This window comes from Anolis carolinensis, chromosome 6 (assembly GCF_035594765.1).
Source record: "Anolis carolinensis isolate JA03-04 chromosome 6, rAnoCar3.1.pri, whole genome shotgun sequence".
Taxonomy (NCBI): domain Eukaryota; kingdom Metazoa; phylum Chordata; class Lepidosauria; order Squamata; family Dactyloidae; genus Anolis; species Anolis carolinensis.
Genome location: NC_085846.1, coordinates 21833987 through 21856457, shown reverse-complemented (window position 1 = coordinate 21856457; position 22471 = coordinate 21833987). Strand labels below are relative to the sequence as shown.

The 22471-nt window shown below is 42.6% G+C and overlaps 1 protein-coding gene across 3 annotated transcripts in view; it reads left to right on the top strand.

Moving 5' to 3' along the window:
• The window catches only part of lrrc4b (leucine rich repeat containing 4B), a 175030-nt gene that overhangs the window by 103778 nt on the left and 48781 nt on the right, over positions 1 to 22471 (top strand). The window contains exon 1 of one of the 3 annotated variants that reach the window (XM_062957629.1): positions 2750 to 3027. The exons of the other annotated variants lie outside the window; for them this stretch is intronic. The gene's annotated coding sequence lies outside the window, so the exon portion shown is untranslated. Of the gene's footprint in view, positions 1 to 2749; positions 3028 to 22471 lie in introns of those variants that run through there. 3 annotated transcript variants of the gene reach the window in all.

The following is a 22471-nucleotide window of genomic DNA, read 5'->3' as shown; positions in this document are numbered from 1 at the left end:
GCCTTTCAGCTTCAAGGTTTGGCTGCTTTCTGCTTGGGGCAATTCTTTCTTGGGAGGAGTTAGCTGGCCTTGATGCTTTCTAATAATAATAATAATAATAATAATAATAATAATAATAATAATAATAATTTATTTATAACCCGATTCCATCTCCCCAAGGGGACTTAGAGCGGTTCACATGGGGACCAAGCCCAATCAACAGATAAAACAATTCTTGTCTGGAATTCTCCTGTTTTCTGGGTGTTGTTATTTTTTTTACTGTCCTGATTTTGGAGTTTTTAAATACTGGTAGCCAGATGATGATGATGATGATGATGATGATGATGATGATGATGATGATTTATTCATTTCTATCCCGCTTTTCTCTCGTGGGTGGGATTCAGAGCGGCGTACAACATATACAATTCATACAAATACATCATTTTGTTCATTTTCATGGTTTCCTCCTTTCTGTTGAAATTGTCCACATGCTTGTGGATTTCAATGGTTTCTCTGTGTAGTCTGACATGGTAGTTCTTAGATTCCAGACAAGAAACAATCAGGGGCAACTAATCACCTCCCAAGAAAGGATTCCCCCAGACAGGAAGCAGACAAGCATTGAAGCTGCAAGGCTCTTCAATGCTAATCAAGGTGATCAATTGCAACATTCACACTTGCCTCAAACAGACAAGAGTTCTGGGTTGCTGTGAGTTTTCCAGACTGTATGGCCATGTTCCAGAAGGATTATTTCCTGATGTTTCACCCATATCTATGGCAAGCATCCTCAGAAGTTGTGAGGTGTATTGGAAACTAGACAAGGAAGGTTAATATATCTGTGGAAAGTCCAGGGTGGGAGAAATAACTCTTGTCTGTTGGAGACAAGTGTGAATGTTGCAATTAATCACCTTGATTAGCATTGCAAAGCCTTGCAGCTTCAAAGTCTGGCTAATTCCTTTGTTGGGAGGTGTTAGCTGGCTCTGATTGTCTCCTGTCTGGAATTCCCTGTGTTCAAACAAGAGTTCTTTCTCCCACCCTGGACATTAGAAACCCCTCTTGCCTAGTTTCCAACAGATCTCACAACCTCTGAGGATGCTTCTGGAACATGGCCATACAGCCTGGAAAACTCACAGCAACCCAAATCCTACAGCTGTTGATATTTATTTATTTATTTATTTATTTCTCACATTTATATCCCACCCTTCTCACCTGAAGGGACTCAGAGTGGCTTACAACAATGGCAACAATTAGATGCCCATACAAACCAATATAAAACAGCACATAATATACAAACCAATATAAAACAGCACATATTAGCTTGCCGTCTCCCATCCGAGTCCTAACCAGGGCTGACCCTACTTAACTTCCAACATGGGGAGGGCAGGGTTAGTTCTTTAAGTCAGACCTACTGCCTCATCACACTACTGGCTGTTAGGGATTGTGGGAGTTGAAGTCCAAAACACCTGGAGGGCCCAAGTTTGCCTATGCCTGCACTAGAGCATGAATCCACTTTAAATCTGATTTCTACCTCCTGCAGGGTTTATAGTTTGGTGAGGCCCAGGACCTGTCTGGCTGAGCTGTTTAAAGCTCCCTCCCTAAAGTGGATTTAAAGTGTGTCTGAGCTCTAGTTTGATGAAGTACTATAGATAGCTTTTTTTCTTTGCATCAGAAACGACTTGAGAAACTGCAAGTTGCTTTTGGTGTGAGAGAATTGGCTGCCTGCAAGGAGCAGCACAAGCTAAGCTATGGAGCCCTCCAACATCAGACCTAGCTGTGCTGTTGTGTGATGTTGGAGGGCTCTAGTTTGTGTAGCTCATTGCTTCCCATGGAGCCTCCAGTGGCCTAGGGGATAAAAGCCTCGTGACTTGAAGGTTGGGTTGCTGACCTGAAAGCTGCCAGGTTCGAATCCCACCCGGGGAGAGCGCGGATGAGCTCCCGCTATCAGCTCCAGCTCCATGCGGGGACATTAGAGAAGCCTCCCACAAGGATGGTAAAAACATTAAAACATCTGGGCAAACGTCCTTGCTGACGGCCAATTCTCTCACTCCAGAAGCAACTCCGGTTGCTCCTGACATGGAAAAAAAAAAAAGGACAAATTATTGTAAGACTCTATGTTGGTGTAGGGTCAGGAAGTTTTCTTTCAAACAAGACACATATGTTTTACTATTATTAAAAAGTGTAAAATTACTATTGTTAATATAATATATATAATATAACTCTGGAGTTGCTCCTGACATGAAAAAAAAAATGCTTGCCATGCTCAGCACAGGGTAATGTTTTAAAAAAATCAAGATCTGTATCCAGGAAACTCTGATTACCATATGCAGATGGGTTCCTTTCTGCAGGGTTTTTTTTTCTCTCCCCCAGTCTGGGTTATCCATGTTGGAGTAGCAAGGTTGGAGAGGGGAGATTTGGGAATGGAAGGGGAGGAAGCGGCTTGCAGATGTTGTCAGTGGGATGCAGGAGAGAGGAAGGAAGGAAGGAAGGAAGGAAGGAAGGAAGGAAGGAAGGAAGGAAGGAAGGAAGGAAGGAAGGAAGGAAGGAAGGAAGGAAGGAAGGAAGGAAGGAGCCAGAGGTGGAGAATAATATACAATATACGGGGAGGTGATGGAGAAAAGCTGGAGCAGAGATGGAAAGGGGGGGGGGGAGGAAAGGCAGGAAAGGAAGGGGTAAGGCGGAAGGAGAATTGGAGGAGAGCAAGGGAGGAGGTGGGAAAGGCTTGTGGGAAGGGAGGGAGGGAGGCAAGAGAAGCCCACCCTCCTCCTCCTCCTCCTCCCTCTCTGCCTCTGGGAGGATGCGCGGTGCTTCCGTCCGCCCCCCTTTCCTCCAGCCATCCATCCATCCTTCCTTCCTTCCATCCGCGCAGCTCCTGCATGCCGAGCCCCTTCCCCTGTCAGGAGGGGGGAGGGCAGAGCCTGATTCATCGCCCCCCCTCACTCTCTTCCCCCATCGCAAGAGGCGAGGAGGGGGGGTCGAGAGAGAGAGAGAGAGAGAGAGAGAGACAGAAGCGCGACAGCCGTAGCGAAGGAGGCAAGACCAAGGGAGGAGATGGTGAGCCGTTGCCATGGGGATGCGGCGCGGGTGGGAAAAAAGAGGGGGGAGTTGGGTACCAGGGATGCAGGAATGGATGGAGCCGGGATGGAGGCGATGCCTGCTAGGACCCATTGGTTTGCTTTCCCTTTCGCTTCCCGCACCCCCACCTTCTGTCCTCAGCCAAAATTTGGGATTGCAATAAGCCTTTTCGCCCCATCCCTTGAACTCCTAGCCAATGCATCATCTTTGGGGGTCTCTGCTGCCCCTTCTCCTTGAATCTCCCCTCCACATTCCCCCTTCCTTCTCTATCCTCATCTTTTCCATCTTTTCTCCCTTTTTTGCATCATGCATTTACTCCAAGGCCTAGCTGCCTCTCGGAAACAGCTAACCCCGTTCGGACAAATTAGTTTTACTCAATGGGGCACACGGCGGCCCTCTCCCCACACTTGGCATCTTCTTTTGCTTTTGGGTGTTTCTCCTTTTCAGTAGGAGAAATAAATAAATAATAATAAATCTTTATTTCCCACTTTTCTCCCTCACGGGACCCAAAGCGGCTTACCACATATTAAAATCACATGAACAATCATCAGAGTACATCACAATAAAAATATAACCGTAATAGAATACACAGATTAAGAAAAACAGCTACAGTGTACATTCAAGTTCATATGGCATCATATCGAGACATATATTGCACTCTACCCCAGTCCATAACATATGATGTTCAATAATAAAACAGTAGAGTCTCACTTATCCAAGCCTCGCTTATCCAAGCTTCTGGATTATTCAAACCATTCTTGTAGTCAATGTTTTTAATATATCGTGATATTTTGGTGCTAAATTCGTAAATACAATAATTACAACATAACATTACTGTGTATTGAACTACTTTTTCTATCAAATTTGCTGTTAAACATGATGTTTTGGTGCTTAATTTGTAAAATCATAACCTAATTTGATGTGTAATAGGCTTTTCCTTAATCCCTGCTTATTATCCAACATATTTACTTATCCAACATTCTGCCAGCCTGTTTATGTTGGATAAGTGAGACTCTGCTGTATAATCATAATAGAATACACAGATTAAGAAAAACAACTACAGCGTACATTCAAGTGCATATGGCATCTTATCGAGACATATACCCCAGTCCATAACATATTATGTTCAATAATAATAAATCTTTATTTATTTAGAATAGGCAAGGGGTGAGTTTTACTTGAACTGGGCTCCTTGCTGGTTGTCAACTTTGAACTCAGTTAGGAATTTTGCACCTCCTTCTGACCTCTAGGGTCAAATGGTCACCTAGGCAGAGTATGGCTTGGCTTGCTTACTCGAGCTGTGCTCCATAGATTCATAGAACAGTGGTTCTCAACCTGGGGTCCTCAGGTGTTTTTGGCATTCTACTTCCAGAAATCCTAACTGTTGGTAAACTGGCTGGGATTTCTGGGAGTTGTAGACCAAAAACATCTGGGGACCCCAGGTTGAGAACCACTGTCATAGAATCATAGAATCCTAAAGTTGGAAGAGAACTCGTGGGCCATCCGGTCCAACCCCCTGCCACAAAGCAGGAAAATCGCATTCAAAGCCATCCAGCCTCTGCTTAAAAGCCTCCAAAGAAGGAGCCTCCACCACACTCCAGGGCAGAGAGTTCCACTATTGAACAGCTCTCACAGTGAGGAAGTTCTTCCTAATGTTCAGGTGGAATCTCCTTTCTTTCCTGTAGTTTAAAGCCATTGTTCCATGTCCTAGTCTCCAGGGCAGCAGAAAACAAGTTGCTCCCTCCTCCCTATGACTTCCCCTCACATATTTATACATGGCCCTCATCATGTTTCCTCTCAGCCTTCTCTTCTGCTGGTTAAATATGCCCAGCTCTTTCAGCCGCTCCTCATTGGGCTTGTTCTCCAGATCTTTGATCATTTTAGTCGCCCTCCTCTGGATGCATTTCAGCTTGTCAACATCTCCCTTCAATTGGACACAGTGGGATTCCAGGTGTGGTCTGACCAAGGCAGAATAGAGAGGTAGCATGACTTCCCTAGATCTAGACACTAGACTCCTATTTATGCAGGCCAAAATCCCATTGGCATTTTTAGCCACCGCATGACATTGTTGGCTCATGTTTAAATTGTTGTCCATGAGGATTCCAGAAAAAATTCTGCACTTCAAGGCCTAGCTGCCTTTCAGAAACAATTACCCCATTCAAAAAAAATTGTTTTACCCAATGGGAGCCTCCCCCCTCCTCACACTTGGCATCTTCCTTTGCTTTCTGGTGTGCGGCTCCTTTTCAGTAGGAAAAATAAAGAATAGGCAAGGGGTGCATTTTATTTGTACTGGACTCCCAGCTGGTTGTCATCTTTGAACTAAGTCATGAATTTTGCACTTCCTTCCAACCCTTAGGGTCAAATGGTCACCTAAGCTGAGTTTGGCTTGGCTTGCTTACGCAAACTGGGCTCCATACAAAAAAAAATAATCAATGGTTTCTGTGACACGCTAAAGAGTACAGTATTTATCATGTCATGATGCACCTGCTTCGTCGGCTATAGACAAACGTTTCTTCCCACCTCTACCTCCCACACCCCCTCTGTGATGCATGTTTTCCAGGCTAGTGCCAATTCTGGTCTGTCTTGCACTGATGGGGCTGATAGCATCTCTGCCTCGGCTGACAGGCAAATGGGTGTTCTGCTAGAGAGGCTTTCAGCCCTTATGATCCTGGGCGGACATTAAGAAGCCAGTTTACCAATGCCTGCCTTCCCAGTCTCCTCAGAGTCCATACAACCACCATTCATTACCTCTTTCCCAGTTCATCCAGCCCATCCTACTTTTGGGTCCCATTGCCCTGCCACTCTTTTCCCAACATCTCCTTATTTCCTTCCCCCTTCTTCTTCCAAAACCTGTTTCCTGTCCTATATCCATTTTCTGTGTCTTATAGGTTGGCTCTAATTCAGTTTTTGGCATCTCCAGTTGAAAGCATCACTTGACACAGGGGTGGTCAAAGTGTGGTTTGATGTGGCCAGAGAGCCAATGTTGTGCTCTCCGGGGTCCTCTGGGTCTCACAAATTGCCCACAAATGTACACATGAGGGGCATGTTTGTCATGTTTTTGGCCCCTTGGAATTTTCTAGGCCCAGGGAAAGCCTGTTGGGTTTGAAATGTTCCATACAGCTGCTAGGGACGTTTGGGGACAACTTTTTGTTTTCCTTTTCACAGTGGTGGTGAATGTGGTTGGGGTACATGACCCATGGGCTTCCACAGTTGCCCATCCTTGACTTAGCAGATGATGGTACTGGCCCACTGCTCTGAGTACCTTTTCCTCTCCCTGCTCAGAGCCAGAAGCTGCCGGTGCAATGGCCTCTTCATTCATTAGGCTCAGAGAGATTTTGCCACTCAGAAGAGATAACGCTGGACACAATAAACTGGCAGTCTTACCTGAAATGAGGCAGCTTCCTGTGTTGAAATGAGGAAGGAGAAGCGTCTCTTGAGTCATCCATGGAAAGGGAAATCAGGGAACGCTGAGTACAACCTGGATAACAATGTCCGTACTTTGATAAAAGTGATAAGGAGGGCATGAGTGATAGAGTAGGGCATGATTGCCAGCTCTGAGGAACTCTGAGCTACAATAGTAGCTGCGTTATTGATTTATATTACACATATATCCTTAACTTCTTGATCAGAGTGGAGAAAGAAACATGGGGCTTCAAGTCTCTTATCAAGTTAGCCTCTTATCAGTGTACCTTTTCTAGAGTCCAGCACCAGAGCCAGGCCTATTGCAGATTGGAGCGAGACAGCTGGTTCAAAAAACATATTTTGGGTGCAATCAAAGTGAAGCACGTCGTTGATTTATTGATTTCTATTATGTTTTTACTGCAAATGGAGGAAGAATGGCTAGTGGGACTGTGGAATTTGGCTTGGGTTGCAGGGAGTCCAAGGGAGCACCATTTGATGATCTATCTCAGGCAACAAAATGTTACAGACAACAATGCTGATTGTGTTGGGATAGTTCTTCTGTCTTCACTCCAGCAATAATTGTTTACATTTTCAGAGTGTCAGTGGATGAAAGTGCCGAAAAATACAGGGTTTGGAGAAAAAGAACCATTTCTTGTAATGCTAGACCTTAGGGTCATCCAATAAAAACGATCTGCAGGAAACTGTGGACAGAGGAAAAAAGAACTCACAGAATTCATTTCTGGACTTTTTTGTCACAATATCGGTCAATGGCTGCTGTCCTTAAATGGCTTTAAAGAAGTTCCATAGAACTCAAAAAGACAGCACAATCCCCGTATCCATAGTAGATACATCCCATGTCCCCCATATGAACCACAGATAACTGTGAAACCCTGTATTCTGAGCATACTTAGGCTGAAATCATGGTTCTCAAGTGGTTCTTAACCTGTGGGTCCCCAGATGTTTTGGCCTTCAGCTCCCAGACATCCTAACAGCTGGTAAACTGGCTGTGATTTCTGGGAGTTGTAGGCCAAAACACTTGGGGATCCACAAGTTGAGAACCACTGCCTTAGAATAACATGGAGCATCTAGAGCAGTGTTTCTCAACCTGGGGACCGGGACTCCTGGAGGGGGGGGTCACAAGGGGGTGTTTCTTAGGTCTTAGGAACCCCTTTGGCAGAGAACACTGAAGGTCTCTCCTCCTGTTTGGCCCAATTCTATCATTGGTGGGGTTCAAAGGAATCTTTGATTGTAGGTGAACTATAAATCCCAGCAACTACAACTCCCAAATGTCAATGTCCATTTCCCCCAAACTCCACTAGTGTTCACATTTGGGCATATTGAGTATTTGTGCCAAGTTTGGTCCAGATCCATCATTGTTTGGAGTCTACAGTGCTCTCTGGATGTAGGTGAACTATAACTCCAAAACTCAAGGTTAATGCCCACCAAACCCTTCCAGTATTTGCTGTTGGTCATGGGAGTTCTGTGTGCCAAGTTTGGTTCAACTCCATCGTTGGTGGAGTTCAGACTGCTCTTTGATTGTAGGTGAACTATAAATCCCAGCAACTACAACTCCCAAATGACAAAATCAATCTTCCCCAACCCCACCAGTATTCAAATTTGGATGTATTGGGTATTTGTGCCAAATTTGGTCCACTGAATGAAAATACATCCTGCACATAAGATAATTACATTACTACTCATAACAGTAGCAAAACTACAGTTATGAAATAGCGATGAAAATATTTTTATGGTTGGGGGTCATCATAACATGAGGAACTGTATTAAGGGGCCGCGGCATTAGGAAAGTTGAGAACCACTGATCTAGAGAGACTAAACAACACTTCTGGGAGTAATCTTTTTGGAGCATAGGGAAATGAAATCATGGAAATTGAGTCCATGGATTAGGAGGGGAAGTGCTCCCAGCCTAATTGGGCCATTTTCATGCTGGCTGGGGAAATCTGTGCATTGTAGTCATGAATCATAATTGTTATTTTGAACCCCTAGGTACAGAGACACTGTACCTTTTGAATATCTGTAGCTAAGAAGGCAGTGGTGGAAAACTGCTCTGTGGAGCAGCCAGGGACTCCAATGCCATCCACTCCATTCTTTTTATCTGTACTTCGAAAGAGCCATCCAAGGGGCTGAACATCTCAGAGGCAGGAGTTAGCACCCTGGATAGCCCACAATAGCTTTAACGCATTGGATAGAGCTGTTAAAGTTCAGATTAAAACCCAGAGTGGAATCACTGCCCCACTGGCATCAGAGACACCATCTGCCACGAGCTTTACCTCCTGCTGGTGAGCTTTCTGCAGGCCCTTCATTGGCCACTGTGGGAACCAAAATGCTGGATTTTGGTGCGTAGAGGAACAGTACATTTTGCAAGTGCCAGCTGTATTGATGGCTTTCAGTGTGGAAAGGTTTAAAGGGGGATTAGACAAATTCATGGAGGAGAAGGCTATCAATGCCTACTAATAATGATGGCTATATATTACATCTGGCATCAAAGGTAGTATATCTTGTGTCTAGTTGCTGGGAAAATAGTGAGGGAGTGCTGTTGTGCTCAAGCCCTGTTTGAGGGCTTTCCTAGTGGTGTCTGGGTGTCCACTGTGAAAAAAACAGGATGCTGGATTAGATAAACCTTTGCAAGGCTCTTTATATGAATGGGAAAGGCTGCATTGATATTTCCTTGATTTAAGATCATATCGATTCATGTTGTCATTGTTGCTGAGGGGTGATTCACATTGAAATTGTTGTGATTATTGGTATACGAGAATGCAAAATGCATGCACAGATGATCAGATGTGAATGGTATGTAGGTAGATCAGTTGCCCTGCAGTAAATGCTGGTTCAAGGGGATCCATATCAGCCCTCAGTTGTGAAAGCAAGCCGTGTGATTTTGAGTCAGTCACAATCTCTCAGGTTAAGCTTATTTGGCTGGATTATAATGGAGATAAAATTGGATAAAACCCCATTAGTCCATCCCGCACTCTGTGTTGAAAGAATGAGATAGAACTATGGCAAGCCATTATTAGCCAATCTTTTTGTCCACTGTAGTCCCATTCCAAATTAGAAAGGTGCATATTACCTGACCTTAGGAAGGGTTTTTCATGATTGTGCTGAGATGAGAGAAAGCAGCAGCATTGCAATGGAGATGTGGCTAACTTCAGGTTGGAGGGAGGCTTTCCTCCATCCTCTCCTTGGCTGTTGCTTTGCTTTGCAACAGCAACAGAATATGGGAACGTGGCCACCATTTTAATATCATACTTTGCCACAGGTTGACACTTGTTGAAGGCTTTAAAATTGCATTTGCTTTCCTGTTACTGCTTCAGTTTTCGTTCACGTCTTGAAAAGAGGTCAGGCAGTTCAGGCATCAGCATTATTGCAACCACCAGACAACACAGGTCTGACCTAGTCGCAACCCAAAAACCTGAGATTTATTCCAGAACTACAACCTGAATTGTATAGACAACTCCTGTTGATGTTGAAGAGGCTAGTTGTGATGATGTTAGTTGTAGGCTAATTGTGGCAAGTTACATTAAGCAACAGCCACAGTTGCACAAGGTATACTGCTGAAATTTAAGGTCTTACCATTAGGAATATGTATGCAGTCTGCCCTCCACATCTGAAGATTTAATTATTCATGGATTTGGTTTAAGTTTTATCTAAGTATTCCAGTGTGACTCTGGTCAGCTTCCACTAGATGTTGACTATATAGTTGATAGAGAACCTAGAAATTCCTAGAGATAATACCTCTGTAGAAATGTGTATGTCCTTTAATGTGATTCTCCAGTTCTGCTGGAGAACCTAGATATTCCTACAGAGGTGTTTTCTCAGGTTAAAAATAATAGCAATTTCTTCTTTCTGATTTTTCAATTTCATGGGGATCCTGTGCTCCTAACCTCAGTGAATATGAAGGGATAACTGTGTATATCTATATATCTATGCAGTCCCTGAGTTACAAACACCCAACTTATAAACTAATCATGTTTAAGAACTGGGCTGATACAATAGGAAGTGAGAGAAATCTACCTCTCGGAAGAATTATAACGGGGAAAAGGGGTCTCACCTGAAGCTTTATTACCAATCCCTGTTTCTACAACAAGCCAAATGTTTCAAAATCCTATTATCATGGGGACAGAAAGTGGGGTGAGATCTTCTGACCAGGGGTACAGACAGCAAAACCCTTCCCTATGCTATCCAAAGCCTATATATAGTATTTGATTGAAGTTATGCTTAAAAATGTACCTGTTCTGACATATACAAATTCAACTTAAGAACATACCTACAGAACCTATCTTGTTTATAACTTGGGGACTGCCTGTGTCTACACACACACGGGAGTCAGCATGGTATAATAGTTTGACTGTTTGACTATGATTCTGAAGACCAGGGTTTGAATCCCTTCTCAGTTGTGAAACTCAGAGTGGCCTTAGGCTAGTCACACTTTCTGAGATCAAGAGGACGGCAATAACAAACATCTCCTGAACAGATCTTGCCAAGAAAAGTCCATGTCGGGTTTGTAAATAACTTAAAGACACACGTCAACAACAACAACAACAACAACAATAATACGTCTTTATTTGTATTCCGCCCTATCTCCCCGAGGGGACCCAGGGCAGATTCCAGCATACACAATACAACGGCAAACATTAAATACCTAGTATTAATGAAACACAGGTAATAAAGATAAAGGCTGTGCTGATATCCAGCTCTGTGGGGTGTTACTCGTCTCCATTTCTAAGCCGAAGAGCCTACGTTGTCTGGAAACACGTTCTAGGTCATGTGGCTGGCATGACTACATGGAGTACCATTTACCTTCCCACCAGGGCAGTACCTATTGATCTACTCACATTTGCATGTTTTCGAACTGCTAGGTTGGCAGAAGCTGGGGCTAACAGTGGGAGCTCACCCTGTCCCGTGGATTCGAACCGCCAACCTTCTGGTCAGGAAGTTCAGCAACTCAGCGGTCATACTCTTCAAGACAGCACTCTTTCCTTGAGATTCCTCCCCTTGTCTTATGGACTTCAGAAGGAGATCCAAGCCCTGGGATATGGGGAGCTTTATCTGGGTAGCTATACAAAACAACCAAGTCTTGCCATTTAGAATTCAACGCTAAGGTTAGATTTATGCAGTAGCTAAGCCATATAACCTCTCTAGGCTGTGTTATGGTTGCCCAATTGTAGGGGGTTCATGTGCATTTAATACTTGTGCAGAAATGTATGTTGATTTGTCACATAGCCAGGTAACCTGCTGAAATTCCCTCTTCTTTATAACCATTACACCTACAGGAGCCCTCTCCGGTTTGTAATCTAGGTAGTCTATATTCTGTCCAGAAATGGCCTGTGACATCTGTATTACCCATGTCAGAATTTGACCACTTCTATTATAAATCAGACAAATACACCTCGAGGAAACCGAGACATTGAAATAGTCAATCATTGCTGATGCCAGGGATGGGCAGATGCAGGACTGAGAGCCATGTTTCAAGTTGCCCGAGTCCTTACGGATTATATATTTTGTTTGTTTTTGTACAAAGGGGCTATTTAATGTGTGTTTCTTTCCTTCTAATGCATAACAATTAGCTACACACATAAAATGGACTGAAATTAGCTGAAATTAATTAGAAAAGAAATCCTCATTAAATATAATTGAATTCGTTAAAATTCACCCAATCATTATTATCAAATAAAACCCCCCCCATTCATACTTGATGGATCATTATTGAATTTATAGTTAAGCCTAAATGAACCTTAAAATGTACTGAGGCTGACTTTAATTAATATGATTTTGACTCAGACATTGACTATTGATATCCAATTATAGGAATTCAGGGTGTTTTGAGTGTGGGACTCCAGGAGACATGGGTTCGAATCCCTGCTTGGCTATAGATTACCTTGGGAAAGTCACAATATCTCAGCCTTAAAGGAATGCAGTGGCAAACCTTTTCTCAATCAGTCATGCCAAGAAAACTCTACAAGAGATTTACTGTAAATCAGAGCCCATTTGAAAGCACGTTACAAACAAATTGAACTAAAAGAAATCAAATTGATGTGCTTCTGACTTTCAGTGACCAGGTCTTTGAAGCTGCGTGAAGCCCATGGCCTGTACTTTGCCCATTCCTCTGCTACATGGATGTTTGGACTTAGCTATTTATAGTCAAGTGTGAAGAATTAAGTGTGAATCAGACACATGTATCACAGATTTAAACTGACTTAATAGTCATTATTTTTCTTCCTGCCTCCCAGGGAATTCGGCAAACTGTGGTTTTATGAGGGTGGGCTAAGGATCTTTTAGCAAAATTCTCAGTACTGGGTCAATCGACAACACATAATTATATTAGTTGAATACCCATTTTGTGGCATTCTGGGGTTTATAGTTTGGTGAGGCTTTTGGCATTCTCTGCCGTAAGTCAAGGTAATGCAACAGAGTTCCCTAAGTAGAGAATTCTACACTGTGGAATTAATGCAGTTTCATACCATTTGGAATCATGGAACTGTAGTTTTACAAGGTCTTTTGCTTCACTAAACTACAAATCCCAGTATGTATTGAGCCCTGGCAGTTCAAGTGGTGTCAAACTTAATTAATTCCACAGTGTAGATGAACCCCAAATTTCAAATCCCAGGATGCTATAGAATGGAGCCATAGTGGTTAAAGTGGCTTTTTTTGGTATCAGAAGAAACTTGAGAAACTGCAAGTTGCTTCTGGTGTGAGATAATTGGCCGTCTGCAAGGACGTTGACCAGGGAACGCCCAGATTTTTTAAAATGTTTTACCATCCTTGTGAGAGGCTTCTCTCATGTCCCCGCATGGAGCTGGAGCTGACAGGGGGAGCTCATCTGTGCTCTCCCCAGGTTGGATTCAAACCAGCAACTTCCAGGTCACCAACCCAACCTTCATGTCAGCAGTCCTGCCGGCACAAGGGTTTAACCCATTGCATCATCCAGGACACCAAAGTAGCATTAAAGTATGATAACTGTTTTGCTAAAATGCATTTTTAAAAATCATTTTTGGAGTATCCATATGAGAGTTGTCTTATGTCTGTTACTGATAGTGTGTGAATATATCATAGCTGAATAGATTAGATTTTGTACTAGTTTGGGTACCCGGCGTTGCCTGGGTTATTTGAAAAAGTCAATTTTTAATTGTACAAAATGCATAAGGTTGTGAATTAACTACAACTGACATCATGTCAGGTTAGCCCCAAGAAACTCCATCAGAATGTAATGTTTGTTATGTTGGGCAAGTTTGCTATAGATGCATCATTGGTGTGCTCTCTGGCTGTAGGGTAAACTACAACTCCCACTATGGTGAGCCAGTCCCCTCAAATCCCTCCAGTAGGCTGAGTTAGTCATGGGGGTTCTGTGTGCCAAGTTTGGTCCAGGTCCATCATCGGTGGAGGTCACAGTTTCTCTGGTTGTGGGTGAACTACCAAACTCCTTCAGTAATCAAATTACGGCATATCAGGTATGTGTGCCATGTTTGGGTTCACAGTGGTCGCTGGATGTAGGTGAACTACAAGTACCCCAAATCAAGATTAATTTCCCCCAAAGACCTCAAGTATGTTTTGCTGGTCATGGGGGCTCTGTGTGCCAGGTTTGGTCCAATTCCATCTTTGATGGAGTTCAGACTGCTCATTGATTGCGGGTGAACTATAAATCCCAGTACTTACAACTTCAAAATGTCCAGGCCGGTTCCCCTCAAAATCCACCAGTATTCAAATTTGGGCATATCGGGTATGCATGCCAAGTTTGGTCCAGGTCCATCATTGTTTGGGTTCATCGTGCGCTCTGGATGTAGGTGAACTACAACTCCTATAAATCCCTCCAAAGACCTCCAGTATTTTTGGTTGGTCATGGGGGTTCTGTGTGCCAAGTTAGTTCCAGGTCCACCATTGGTGGAGTTCAGAGTGCTCTTAGCTTGCAGGTGAACTATACATCCCAGTACCTACAAGTCCTATAAATCATGGTGAATTCTCCCTAAAGCTCTCTAGTATATTCAGTTGCTGATCAATTCCTCTGTTTACTGTATGCCATAGAAAAGAATAAGAAAGGGTTAAGGGAGTGGCCGTGGGCAGGGTCATGCAAATTCCACACCAATTGAAAGAGTAAGAATCACTGGGATGTCTGAGGTGGAGGAAACACATAAAATCTAGGATGAAATTGTACCCGAATTTAAGCCTTCAGTTGGGTGGTGGGCAGTATGGTGTTTGTGGAGGACATTGGCAGGGCTCTTGTATATGTTCACGGCACTCACTATAATCTGCAATGTCATTGAAGGGAGGGCCATTGGTGTCTCCTGAGTAGTGGGAGCTATAGTTGTTTGTGGAGACAGGAGCTTGTCTGTGTAAGTGGACACCCCGGCCACATATACACATACATATTTTCGCTTTTATTATGTGGTTAGATAGATTGGCAATTACTACTAAGACTGAGAAATTGTACAATAGGTTCTTTCAGTAAAACCGCAAGATCTACGAGGCAGAGCTGGGTGCAGAAGCCATGCATTTAAGATGAAAGAATGAGTAAATTCTAAATTTAAGAGTGTTTTATGTGCTGCAACAGTATGGTGAGCTCAAAATCCTTTCACACAAACATCCACGGCTGGTTATTCAAAGCTTTCTGCATTTCAGCAGCCTAAATTAGGTGAAGAAGAAAAGTCATTTTGTTGTTGCTATTGTTAAACTGCTGGGAATCAGAAAGCTTTGGCAAACTGCTTACAGATCACTCAAGAGATTTATAGACTCAGCCCAGATGTACCTTCTGTCCACATTGCAAATAATTCTTTAAACTACTGAAAAACAGAATCTGGAAAATTTACTTTTTGGGGGCATCTCTGAACAACGGAAAAGGAAAAACACTTTGTGAAAGCAATAATTGGTTTCCTTCATTTATCTTTTCATGCAGTTTGGATGTGTTTGGCAATTTTCTATGTGGTCTGTTTTATTGGATATACCTGGTATGTTGAAATATTTACTCATTTTAAACATCTTATTTTAAGAATGGGGTTTCAAGAGTTGTAGCCTCCAAGAGTAACTTTTTCAAGCTCTGCAGATGCATTGGTATGGATCCAGGCTTAGCCATGCTTCAAGTTGACCTGCTGAAATAAATGTGACTTCAGATAGTAGTTGCGATTCCTTTCACGTTGGTTCCTTTCAGCAAGACTCTCCTGGACCCAACTGATCTACATCAAATTAGGCAAGTGATTGTGATCAGTCACCAAACTATCAGCTGATTAGCATCACACACTTCCAATACAATCACACAATCAGTTGTATGACACAATGAGATCTCCTTTCTGTTCACACAGATTCAGCATAACCAAAAAACACAACTATTTGGAAATGCTGATTTCTGTACTACAATTTCCAGCATCTAGCAGCCATTAATAGCATCAAGAAATTGTAGGAATGTTGCCAGAATTATCCCAAAGCTACCCATGAAGCTGAGAAAGGCCTTGTTTAGTTTTGCTGACAAATACATAGTCAATGTATTGTCAAAGGCTTTCATGGCCAGAATCACTGGGTTGATGTGAGTTTACTGGGCTGTATGGCCATGTTCCAGAAGTATTCTCTCCTGACGCTATGCCCATATCTATGGCAGGCATCCTCAGAGGTTGTGAGGTCTGTTGGAAACTAGGCAAGTAGGGTTTACATATATATCTGTGGAATGTCCAGGATGGGAGAAAGGAGAATGTTCAGGCTTTGAAGCTGCAAGGCTTTTCATTGCTAATCAAGGTGGGCAATTGCAACATTCACACCTGCCTCAAACAGACAAGAAGTCTTTCTCCCACCCTGGACATTCCACAGATATATAAATGCCACTTGCCTAGTTTCCAGTGATCTGAGAATGCCTGCCATAGATGTGGGCAAAATGTCAGGAGAGAATGCTTCTGGAATATGCCCATACAGCTCAGAAAATCCACAGCAATCCAATACGTAGTCAGAGTTGTAATGTAGATATATGCCCTGAGTCTGCATCAAACCATAAAGAAAAAATGTTTTGGTTGTGGTGGGTCTGTGAATCTGTTCTGAAAAAGAAGAAGAATATACTTAAAGTAGTTATGTAGATCTGTATGAATACTTATGGGAGAGTTAAAAGGGCTTATTGAGCATTTCTGAAAAGGAAAACCATGGGAATATGAAATCAAGATATGTCTTGATTTATGTCTCTCAGAGGCAGTTCTTTGGGCACAATCAATTCCTATGCAAGCCCCTATCTAAGAAGAGGAACTAGGCCAAGGCACTGAAACGTACTTTTGCTACTTGCAAGTGATATAGTATAGGGGAAATCCACATAGACATGGTTCTTGACTATGTGTGATTCCTAAGAAGTATGATCACACCATACTTCAAAACGAATCATGTGCTTAGCACACAGAAGTATCCTATATTTAGTCCCCGGCATTTCCCACGTAAGGCTGGAAACATTTCTATCAGAAATTCTGGAATTATATGGCCAGACAGAATTGATAGTTCTGGTCTAGGTGTGCAAATGGTCATTATAGGACAGCTTCATAAATTCCAATTTGCTTCTCATATTTCAATCAGCATTCAGATGTAGTGGAATTCAAATGTATGCCTTCGTCATTTCTGGCTCATGATAAACGTGACCCCCATCATACAGTTTTCTTGCCATAGCCTTCCTCTGATTTTCCATGACTGAGGCCCCTTCTACACTGCCATATTAAATCTAGATTATCTGCTTTGAACTGGATTATATGGCAGAGTAATTCATATAATCCAGTTCAAAGCAGACAGTGTGGATTATCTGCTTTCATAGTCTGGATTATATGGCAGTGTAGATGGGACTGAGAACAGATTTGAACGCTAGTTACCTGGAATTTTAGTTCAAAACCCAAATTACTACAACATAGTGGCTCAAATAGTGGGATACTAAGCAGTTATGCCACTGGATCTGGCGGTAATTTTCATTCCTTTTTAAATGATGCATGATACTTTCCCACCAGGAGATCATAAATCTGTTATCTTATACCTAAATCCAATTGTTAGTCCCAACATGTGTTCTCTCATCATTCTGGGATTGTCCAAAACTATAACTGCCTCAGACTCTGCCTTGGAAATAAAGTTAATTGAACATCTGTGTCAATTACTCTTGAGCAGATAATGCTGTTTCTCTGTATCTACCAATATTTTACAGCTGAAAGGTAGAATATGTATTGATAAGTAACATCAGAATTTTGTCAACATGGCAAAAGTTAAGAACAATAAAGTTAGGATAGGATGCAATTGTTTGCTTTTGCAAAACATTTAATCTCCTTCCAGCTGAGTTAATGTAGTTCAAACTACAGGTACTGTAATTTTGCACTTTGAACTCAGGCCCCATCTGTACTGCCATATAATCCAGTTTGAAACTGTATTATATGATCAGTGTGGATTTATATGATGCAATTTAACTTCATTGAACTACATTATATGAGTCCACACTGACCACATAATACAGTTTCAAACTGGATTATATGGCAGTGTGGATGGAGCCTCAGTTTGTGACAACAGACATAAGCAGAGGAGAAAGGAAGAGTAGAGAGTGAATCTAGAACATTTTGTAAACAGTGTAAACATGGAATGACAGAGGAGTAATCATGACTGTTCTTTCAAATCAGGATAATCGGAGGATTTTAATTTACTGATTATAGACACTAAAATACAGCTAGACAGATTTACCATACTGAAATCTGTTGAATGGTTTTGATGTCATGATTACTGTTCATAGCAATATGTCTAGGTTTGTATAGAATTACTGGAAATACTGTTTAGGCCTGATAGCTTCCAAGCCACTCAAGGTGTTTTCATAAGATGCCTTGCAAAGTAGGTTGAACTGAGAAAGAGTAACCAGCCTGGAATTTAGAAAAGTGATTCTTTTGGACCACAGCTTTGAGAATCTCCCCAGCAAACATGTTCAGTTTGAAAGAACTATTTTCTTTTTCACTCGAACCTGAAATCCACCAACCAGAGCTTTTTGTGCCTAGAATAAAATAACTCTGAATCTTGGCATCTGTTTTGGCTACCAGAACTGAACAAAGCTCAAAATCCACCCCTAGAAAAACTCACACCTTGTTACTCACACATTTTGAGTATGCTTTAGAGGGAGGGGTTGTGTGGGAGTCATTTTGTGGCTGCAGTAATCAAACAGTGAACAGTTGGAAAACCTTAGAGATTTTCCACAAATCATCCAGAGACCAATGCTTTACATTGAGCTGAGAAAAACACTAAGAACCAGTGCAACAGGTATAATACTATCGTCATCTGATCCAACTATCTAATAATCAGGGAGCCATATTTTCCAAATGGTGAGGTTATCAAACCATCTTTAGAGACAGCTTAAGTTTGGCCAAGTGGGGTTTCAGATCTTGCTGATCGGCCCCTGTCCCACTATTGCAGTATTGAAATCTGAAATGGTGCAAACCATATTGAGATGAGATGAGCCCTATTTAAGCCGCAGGTAGTGCAGCGGATTAAACTGCTAGCTGAAGGAAATCTGTTGACCAGAGAGTTGGCAGTTCAAAGCCGTGAGTCGGGATGAACTCCTGACTATCAGCCCTAGCTTCTGCCAACTTAGCAGCTTGAAAGCATGCAATGTGAGTAGATCAATAGGTACTACCTCGGTGGGAAGGTAAAAGGGCGCCCTGTGCAGATTTGCAAAACAAGCTGGCAACGCAATTGGAGATATCTATGGAAAAATGGAACAAGAGCATGTCCCCATGGCTGGTACTGAGCATTGCCTGGAGATGAAAAGGGGGGGAAGGCCACTACTTCTGTCTGTGTATTGTATGTCATTGTGTAAAAGACATTGAATGTTTGCCTTATATGTGTTCTGATTCCTCTCTAAGTCCTTCCAGGAGATAGAGCAGAATATAAATAAAGTGCATTATTATTGTTGTTGTTTTTGTTAATACAGAAAAGATAGCTTCATTGAAGCTATGTGAAATTGCCTCATCATGAATTAGTCCACTGGTCTATCCAGCATAGTATTATCAGCTCTGGCCAACAGTAATACTCTCAAAGTCTTAAGTACAAGTTATTCCTAGATGCCAGTAACCCATGGTGGACAAATTTTGTAAATTTGACAAACAGCAGTTTCATTCCCTGGAAACTACTGACAATTGCCACTTGCTGTGTAATGCCAAACCACTGTGACCTGGTAGTATAGTTTAAAAAACTATACCCAGCCTAAACAATATATATTGGAAGCATGCCCCTTGTTTTGAAGGAGAATTATGCTCCAGGAGGTTTCTGTGTGCATGACCCTCCTTTAAAGCAAGGCATGCTCCCAATGCGACTCATTTTTAAACCAAAAATGTGAGATATTTTCCTACTGCTGCCATGTGCTGCATTTTATGACAGCAACCAGTAAGGGATACAAAAATGGGTAGTGGGACCCTGCATATAGTGTCCAAGCCATGCGCTGCCCAGTATTGCTATAACTAGATGAGATGGAGAATGTGCAGTCTTCTACATGCAAACCACCTGTTTATCCATGCAATTACGTGCCTACAGCTGTATGCCTGCGATAGAAGGGTACATTCTTCTGAATGCTTCTTACACAGTGCTTAGTCTTGGCTGCCTTGTCTTTGAGCAGCTCGTCACGATGAGACCCCAGTTGCAGTTGTTCTTTGTCTGTTCAGCTTCCAACTCAGCATGGGTCTCCATCCCAGCGTCAATGCTAGAACAACTCATGTACAAGCACAAGGAAAGGGGGGGGGGGAGAGAGAGAGAACAGCGGCTAGACTTTGAATGAGTGGTATTAGAAGCAGATGATGCCTGGCGGATCTTCGCAACTACCTTGGTTTAGCTTTAATCTGATTTAGTTAAACCATCGGAAGGCTGTCTGTGGCAGCACAATCCATTTAGTAGCGGGGAGGGAGACTCATATCACTTTCACTAGCATTGGTCGAGATTAAAAACTGATATAGCAACAAGGTTATAAATCCGATTACAGCCCGCGCAGGCCTGGTATTGTTGCAAGCCCATTGCTAGCTGGAGGGAGTCCTTTTCGCTTTCTTCTTCTTCTTTTCTTAAAGCTTCTCATCAGTACTCAGCACTTTTTATGCTTGCCAGGAGTGGATTCAACAATGCAAGGAGTATATGGGTTAGAGATATGCATTGCAGTGGAAGTTTAGCATCAACTTACTGTTAGATGCTGCAGGTGGAACTGCTGTTATTCATGGGATTTATAAGCTATGCTGGATAAATAGAGAGCAGGCCTGATGGGCAGAGCAAAACGACTACTTCAAGAAGCACATGCTGGGATCAGGCCAACACTAGTATCCTACCAATTTGCAGCTTGGAGAAGTCATGCTAACTCTGGCGATTGCTCCTGAGCCCCTTAGATTCTCACATCTTGCAGGAGAGAGCTATACACACCACATAGTCTGTCACACAGCTCTTGAACTGCCCTGCTACCTTCTTGTGCGGTGGAGGACTCTGTCCCATTGCTGTTTGGCACATATACTAGCCTACCCAGCTCCTGCACCACACATAAGTTGGTGCAGGATCATTTTCTTGTCCTTTGCCTCAAGAAGCAAAAAGTCATGTTCTAGTCTGGATGAATGGCAGGGTTTTGCATGTTCATTGCCTTTGGAGGATTGGCCCTGTGAGAGATGCCTTCTGTTTCACTGTGTGACAAAAATAATTCATTCTGTCTTGATGCTTCAGAATTGGCCTATATTACATCCAGAGTAAGGGCAGTTGCTTATTTTCTTGCTGTGGGAATGATGAATCCATGATCAAATTTATGGCAGCTCCCTGTTGTAGCTTTTGTTTGTACAGGAGCCAGTCAAATTTTGGATCGTGTTTCTAAGTGAAGTTCAGCACTGGATAGCTCCTGTACAGCCCGGAGCAAGAACAAACAGTACAATTCAGTTAGTGTCCAATACCCCAAGATTTTGGAAAGTGTGGCGGCCTTAGAGTTCCAGGGGTTTCTGAATGACACTGATTATCTGGATCCAGTTCAGTCTGGCTTCAAGCCTGGTTATGGGACAGAAACAGCTTTGTCACCTTAGTGAGTGAAGTCAAAAACTGGATAGGGAAAATGTATCCCTGTTGGTTCTGATGGACCTCTCAGCAGCATTTGATTCCATCGATCGTGGTATCCTTCTGGGCCACATCACTAGGATGATATCTATTTAAGTCTTTGGCTGTTGGTTAATGGCAGTGGTTCTCAACCTGTGGGTCCCCAAGTGTTTTGTCCCACAACTCTCAGAAATCCCAGCTAGTTTACCAGCTGTTAGAATTTCTGGAAGTTGAAAGCCAAAATATCTGGGGACCCACAGGTTGAGAACCATGGGTCTATGGGGTCCCACAGGGCTACAGTATGTCCCTTAGGCTATTTAACAAATAGATGAAGCTTCTGGGAGAGGTTGTCTGGAGTTTGGGAGTCAGATGTCACAAGTATAACCATGACACCCAACTCTATGTCTTCTCTGCACCTTGATCTAGGCATACTGTCTATTCTAAACCAGTGCCTGCTGGCAGTGATGGATTGGATAAAGGGAAACAAATTGAAGCTCAGTCTAGACAATATGAAGATGTCCATGATCACTCAAAAGGCAGACCAGGAAATGGGGGTTTAGTCTGTGCTGGATAGGGATACATTCACCCTGAAGATGCATATATACAAAGGATGTACTCTTTCATGAGCTACAAGAATTAATTTTTCATATTGTTCCATGACTTCTTTTGCAATAAAGGTGTCCACGTGTACTGCGTTATGGACGGCAGATCTCTGTTTGAAGGACTATCTGGAGACTTCTCTGTTCTAAGACTCCTTCTTGTTCAAATGCTGTCCGGCTCAATTCTGATTTAAAGATTTTAAAAAAGTAAAGGGTTGAGAGCAGAACTGAGGCCTTTGTAATCGTTATCAACACCATTACCACCATCATCAATTTATTTATAGCACTATCACTCTATATGGCACTTTACACATAAAAGAACAACAAACAATTCCCTGCCCCAAGGCTTACAATTTAATTAAGACATGGTGCAAAAGGAAAAGGGGATGGCAGTG